Source organism: Elephas maximus, chromosome 2 (assembly GCF_024166365.1).
Source record: "Elephas maximus indicus isolate mEleMax1 chromosome 2, mEleMax1 primary haplotype, whole genome shotgun sequence".
In the NCBI taxonomy this organism is placed as follows: Eukaryota; Metazoa; Chordata; class Mammalia; order Proboscidea; family Elephantidae; genus Elephas; species Elephas maximus.
The window spans coordinates 44,222,725-44,229,985 of NC_064820.1; positions in this window are offsets into that span (position 1 = coordinate 44,222,725).

The window sequence follows — 7,261 nt, forward strand, 5'->3', positions numbered from 1 at the left end:
AATTTATTGAACACTCACTGTGTACAAGGCACCATACTTTAAAAAAAAACAAAAAAACTCAATGGGGAGCTTAATTAAATGAGGGGAACAGAGAAAGCTTTCATCTTTCATTAGGTAAGAGGACTAGGTCAGTGGAGAAGCAACTTTATTTATAAATTTCTTTACCCCACAATTGTTCCATAATAATAAATAAGTGAAAATATGAGTTATAAAAAGACAGGCAGATCAAAATCCAAAAGTTTTTGCTGTGAAGAGAATTGATGTAGAGCATCTTGGTTAAAAAACACAAGAGTGAGTCAATGGAAGTCATAATAAAGACTGAGTTGCTTTTCTCTGTGATATTTTGAGAACTCTTTGTAGTAGCTGGCTCCGAGTCTGGCCCCTAGTAATTGGTTTCAAGGGACATGAGGTTGCCAGCATTTTTCTCCTTGACCTTTATGCATCTAACAAAAACCTGTCTTCTCTGCAAACTAAATAATAGTGAATTTAGAGTAAGGTTAATAGGTATGTAGGTTAAATATGTCTAGTGGAAAAAATTTTATTACCTGGCAACCTTGAAGTAGAAAACACAGGTTCCTATGACTGCAATTAGACCCAACTACAGTCTATAATAATGAATTTTTCTCTGACATTTTCCCAAAAAGGAATAAACATCTTTTGTGGCTCCAAAAAATTCTGGAATGAAATTTTCTGCTTTATTCATTTTAGATAAAATTCCCTTTGGAAAAAAAAAAATCCAGCTGTGCACTCCCTTCCCCATCAGTGTGCTGATCCAGAAAAGGAGAACTGTCATCAGCCTGTAGTGGGCATATTGAATTTTCCCTGCCTGGTCCCCATCACCTGCTTTCTGTTGAGAAAAGTGCCCCACTTTTCCTTTGAAGAATCTTTGAGATTCAGGTGGTTCTAACCTCATCTCTTGTTTTTAAAGATGGGCACATGGTCCATGCCCGGCCAAACAGAGCATCTCTGGCCACCATATTGGGTCAAAGATTGGTCTTCACCAAGCCAGATAGATCAATGAGACCCAGTTTGCAAACTTTTGCTGGAACAACTGAGAAAGAGGCACAGTCTTTCCAGTGGGGTTGGTAAATTTGGTGGTGATCTTCCTCTCTTCCATGGAAGAGTTTGCCTGAGAATGAAGCCAACATGGAGAAAAGCAGAGCTGAGAGATGGAAAGGAACAGACACTTGAAGATATCTTTTGAGCACCTAGATCCAGCTATAAGTGAAGCCCCTATTTCAGCTAACTGACACCCTTCACTCTGCCTACCTCTGTGCTCCCTACCCGTCCCTGGTCATGCCCTATCTAGTTGCCAGGACTTTCACCTGATCACACCTTGCAAATCACCTGCCTTGCGTGCCCCTTCACCTGTGCCCAGACTGTCCAGGTAATGCCTTGCCCACCTGGTTTTCCGTCCACTAGAACCTGCACAGCATCCTCATCCTGTCCCTGTTACCAACACTATCTCCCACTTGCCAGCACCTTCCCAAAGGCAGGTCTGGTCTCCAGGTCTAGCAGTCTCTGCCTGCTCCCCCAGCTCCTCGACTTCATCCTTGTGAAACCATGGATGTTTTCATTCTGCGACCAATAGGTTTTGTTTTGCATAATGTAGTTTGTGTTAGGGTTCTGTCACTGGCAACTGAAGTAGCCTTTGATCTTCATTGGTAACAAAACTTAACCTTGCTCAGAGCAGACTGATTTTTTTAAAGGGCCAAGAGTTACTTAGAGCAGGCTTTTTTTTTTTTTTTTAAAGGTAGGCATCCAAAGAAGAAAATACCAACATTTTGTGCCTAAAACATTTAATGACATTTATTTCATACATGCATCCAGTAATTCAAAAAAGGAAGCTCCAGAGTGGCTCCTTAAATTGAAGTATCACTTATTTAGAAATGTTAGCACACAACTATCAGTAATCAAGTGAGTGGCTTTAGAGCAGCATTTCCCATGGGTGTGGTTGGTGGATCACCTGTACTAGTATTATCTGGGGAGGCTGCTCCAAAATTCAGATTCCTTGGGCCCACTCAAGATCACTGAATCAGAATCTCTAGGACTTGGGCCTGGGAATGTACATTTCTTGACAAATTTCCTGGTAATCTGTAGGCACGCTAGACTTTCAGCACCAATACTTTAGGTCATGTTTTATACACGTCTTTTTTAGTTCACCTTTAAGTGACGCTGTACAAACCTATAGAATAATTCTAGGCACAGATCATCACTGAGACTAAATAAGTGTACCTGTGAAAAGCAGGAGAGTTTCAGGTAATTTAGAAATGCTGAGAGGTAGGATGTATAAGCTTGGGCAAAGTTAGCTTTGGTAAGAAAGGAACCAAAATATTAATGGATTACAACTTCAAGGGTTTATTTCTTTTGCATTTACATGTCCACCATAAGATACTCCAGGACTCCAGGCTGCTGGAACAGTCTCTCTCTTTTAGATATGGCTGGCCTTGTAGCAGACAGTGTAAAAAACAGGTGGACTGTAAGCTGGCTCTTAAAGTTCTGCTCAGAAGTCACACATGTTACTTACAGCCACATTTCATTGGCCAAGGCAGGTCACATGACCACTCCTATGTTCCATGGAGTAGGGTAAGAGAATCCTTCTATAGAAAAAGGATACTGCAGGGAGGGTCAAGCACCCAAGGGAGGGGTAGCAAATAGTTTGAACAGAAATAGAAACTATCACATGAGACATTTGTTGAAGTAGGTCAACTGTCCTTGAATAAAAAGGGGAAGAATCCATGGAACTGCTACATATATACACATCTCTGGAGTTACACTATATAAACTAGGATTGCAAATGGTTTGCTCTCTGCTAGTACCTGAAAGGTTCGTGGTTTGAGCCTCCCCAGTGGCATTGTGTAAGAAGTGCCTGGCGATCTGCTTCTATAAAGATTACAGCCAAGAAAACTCTATGCAACTAAGTTCTACTCTGTAACACGTGGGGTCCCTGTGAGTTATAATCGACTCAACGCAATAGTTTTTTTTTTTAAAAGAAGTCCTGCAATAGAAAAAAACAAAACAGCATTGTTTAACCTCACGTTTCCCAAGTTTTGTTTCCATGAAAACTGTCTTAGTTATCTGGTGCTGCTATAACAGAAATACCACAAATGGGTGGCTTTAACAAAGAGAAATTTATTTTCTCACAGTTTAGGAGGCTAGAAGTCTGAATTCAGGGCACCAACCCTAGGGGAAAGCTTTCTCTCTCTGTCAGCTCTGCAGGAAGGTCCTTGTCTCTTTTGAGCTTCAGCTCCTGGGTGATCTTCCTGTGGTTTGGCATCTCTCTTCCCCCATCTCTGCTTGCTCACTTGCTTGTTAATCTCTTTATAGCTTTTAAAAGAGATTGACTCAAGACACGCTCTACACTAATCCTGTCTCATTAATGTAATAACGACAACCCATTCCCAAATGGGATTATAATCACAGGCATAGAGGTTAGGGTTTTCAACACATATTTTGGGGGAACACAATTCAATCCATAACAGAACCCGTTTCAAAAAACATCATCACATTTTCACTGGCCAGGAGAGTCATTTGTTTTGTGGGCAAAATAATATTTTCTTCTGCTCTTACTACAGAGCATGCATGTGGGATATTCCTAGTCGAATATTGCATAATAGGCTCTGTGTGCCTTCAAGCTATTACATGCGTAAAAATCTGTTCTGTTATTCTACTAGGTCATCAAAAAACCTGGGGAATTCTATGCAAATACCTTTGATATGACTCTAACTCATTATAGGCTGCTGAAATTCAATAGCGTTACTGCAGAGCACAGAAGACGTGAAGCTAATACGCTGGGTGTTCCAGAAAAGATTTTTCTCTTAAATCTTCCTCATTACCTTGTTTGGAGTTAGGCAATTCCTGTAAATTGAAGCAATGTACTTTTTCTCCCATTTATGGAAGCCTGTCATTTTAAAAGTTCCTAAGCAGTTCTGGAGCTATAAATAAACATAAAAGTACTCAACTCTCAAAGACTCATAATTGAGGAAGCTAATTTTCCACATTTTCCCTGCCTGTACCCAAATGCTTTCTTGCACCTCCTCTGGGGTGCTTATGATTTATAATTTTTTATGTCCCTGTGTAAGTCGAAGGGGCCCTGGTGGCACAGTGGTTAAGCGTTTGGCTGCTAACTGAAAGGTCGGAAGTTCGAACCCACAAGCCACTTTCTGGGAGAAAGATGTGGCAGTCTGCTTCTGTAAAGATTTATAGCCTTGGAAACCCTGGGGCAGTTCCACTCTGTCCTACAGGGTCACTATGAGTTGGGACGATTCTAGGCAATGGGTCTGGGTTGGTTTTAGCATAAGTGGAGTTGCTGCATAGGAAAATTTCCTTGTTTCTCAGTCATTATAGCCGAAAAATGACACAAACAGAGGTGGCATTGGTCACCTCCCAATTCTTCCAGTTTTAAGTCACTGCTGGTGACTACCTCTTCAGAAACCCCTCCTTTGTGCTCTGACACCTTTCTCTCATTTATCACTGGCTCTCAGACTTCCCTGCCCCCCATCTACCCCTTAAATAATGGGGCTCCTCAGATTTCTGCCCTTGGCCCTCTTCTCATCTCACTCTCTACATTTTCAGGGTGAACTAACCCACTCTCTGACCTTTCACCCCACCCAGATTTGCCCTATCCCACATTGCTTCTGGGCATGGGTTTACATTCTAATTGCTACCAGGTCATCCCCACCTGGTGCCCCACATCTGCTTCAGAATTAATGTATCCCAAACAAACTCTTAATTTTTCTCCCCAAACCTTCTCGTGTTCTTTGTTTCAATTCATCATCACCACCCATTCATCCTCCTAAGCCAAAATTGGGGAACTGTCTTTAGCACCTCCATTTCGTTCATCCCTAAGTTCCAACTCCTGTCCACATTCAGCCTGTGCAACTTCAGAGATGTGAAACTTGAGACATTCTTCTGTATTTCCCTGCATAAGCCTAGTTCAGATGTTGATTATTATTTGCCTGATTATATATGAGGTGATGAAGAGTGTGGATTCTGGCATCGGACTGCCTGGCATGGAATTGTGAATCTATCACTTCCTGTGGAGTGACCTAGCTGCACTAGTTAACCACTCTGTGCCTCAGTTTCTCCTCTGTAAAGTAAAGATGAGTGTAATACCTACCACTTGAGATTATTGTGAGAGTTACTTTGGTAAATATATGTAAAATGCCTGGTACATAGTAAATGTGCAATAAATGATAGCTATTAGTGTTATTCAGTCGTAGAATTCTCACTTTCCATGCGGAAGCCCAGAGTTCTAGTTCCATGCATTGTACCTCATCTGTCACGTGCCCCTGGAAACTTGCATGTTGTTATGATGCTGAACAGGTTTCAGGAGAGCTCTCAGACTAACATGGACTAGGAAGAAAAACCTGATGATCTACCTCCAAAAATGAGTCAATGAAAACCGTACGATCACAACAGTTCAATATGCTACTGATCACGGGGAAGGTGCGGGACCAGGCATCATTTTGTCCCATTGTGCATGACCATGAGTTAGGGACTAACCTGACTTCAGCAACATTAGTATTATAATATCTTTTTAGCTGATTTCCCTGGTACCAGTCTCTTTCTACTTCACCAGTATCATCTGCCTAAGAAACACATCTGATCATGTCACTCCTTAATGTCCTTGGCTTTCTACCATTAAAGAATGAAGTTCAACTTTCTTAGCAGAGTATTTATGATCCTTCAAAAACGTGTTCCCATTCTACTTTCTGGCTTCACTTCTGGCTGCCTATTCTCTAAAACTCCGAGTCTACACTCTAGGCTATAGTAAACTCCTTACCATTCCTCAAATACTCCATTCCCTTCCAGAGTTCTGTGACTCGGCATATACCGTTTCTGTATTAGTCAGCTTTCCTAGGTTATGCTGCCATAACAACCATCCCCATATCAAAGTGGGTTTACAACTACACAGGTTTATTTCTTGCATGATTTTCATGTTGGCTGCTGGTCGGCTTCAGCTCTACTCTAAGGGTCTTCTTTATTCTGCAGCGTAAGCTGAATGAGCAGCCCCTTTTTGGAAATGGTTTTCTCATGGAGCAGAGGGAAAAGAGTAGTTGGGAATGCCACGATGGGTCTTAAAAGTTTTGCTAGTAGTGGCACAATACTCTTTCGCTCACATTTTATTGGCTAAAGCAAGTGACGTGGCCAAGCCTGACCTTAATGGGGCTGGGAAATATAAACCTGTCTCAGGGATGTGGAATAAATCATTAGAAACAATAATATCGTCTTCCACAGTTCCCTATATCTGGAATGCCATCACATGTCCCTGCTCCTCCTCATTCTTCAAAACCTTCAAAGTTTTATTATCATCTCCTTTGTGAAGCTTTTCAGTTGGCACCAGGCAGAGTTAGCTAGCTTTTCTCTCTGCATTCTCCCAGGATTCTGGCTGTATTTCTAATAAAGTGCTTACCATGCTGTACTAAGAATCTCTCTCTCTCTTTCTCTCTCTTATACACACACACACACACATACACACAGGACCACAGTTTCTTGATTTTTCTATCCCTGGCTCCAAGAATCTTAGTACTTAGAACACATCTTAAATAATGAATGAGCCAACTTGTTGCTTGGCCCTTTAGTAGACAAGGTTGAGAAAGTTTTTTTGCTGTTATGCTGTAGTAGGTGACCAAGTAACTCTCTCCTTTATTCATGCAGAAAGGAAACTTAAAGACCAGTGAGAAAGTTTGTTTTTTCTCCATGCTCACCAAATACATACTCCATTTTCTCACTTTGCCTTTAGTCCATTGCTATGCACTGAGAGAAAATGCCTTGAAAAGATATAGTTATGTGTATAGCCTTGGGCATTTATATACAGTGGCTAAGCATTTTTTTTTTTTGCTAACCAAAAGGTTGGTAGATTGAATCCACCAGCCACTCCTTGGAAACTCTATGGGGGCAGTTCTACTCTGTCCTATAGGGCACTATGAGTCGGAATTGACTCGCCGGCAGTGGGTTTTCATATTCATATGAAAACAGGTTGTGCCCATCTAGTAGCAGCCGAATCTTTCCTTCAATTCAGGTTACCTATTGCAAAGAGAGGCCCTGCAAATCATTTTGAAAAACCATCAGTAAGGCTCATTTGTGAGACTCTTTTTGGAAGACACTAAATCAACTCACCAAGGTATTCACTTTTACCTCTGAAGTATCACATATTCACCCTCCATCATCTCCCAACTGGTATTGTCTTATTTCAGGCTCTTATTTCCCCTTACCTGCACTTTTACTGCACTGGTTTACCTGTTTTCCTCCTTCCCAG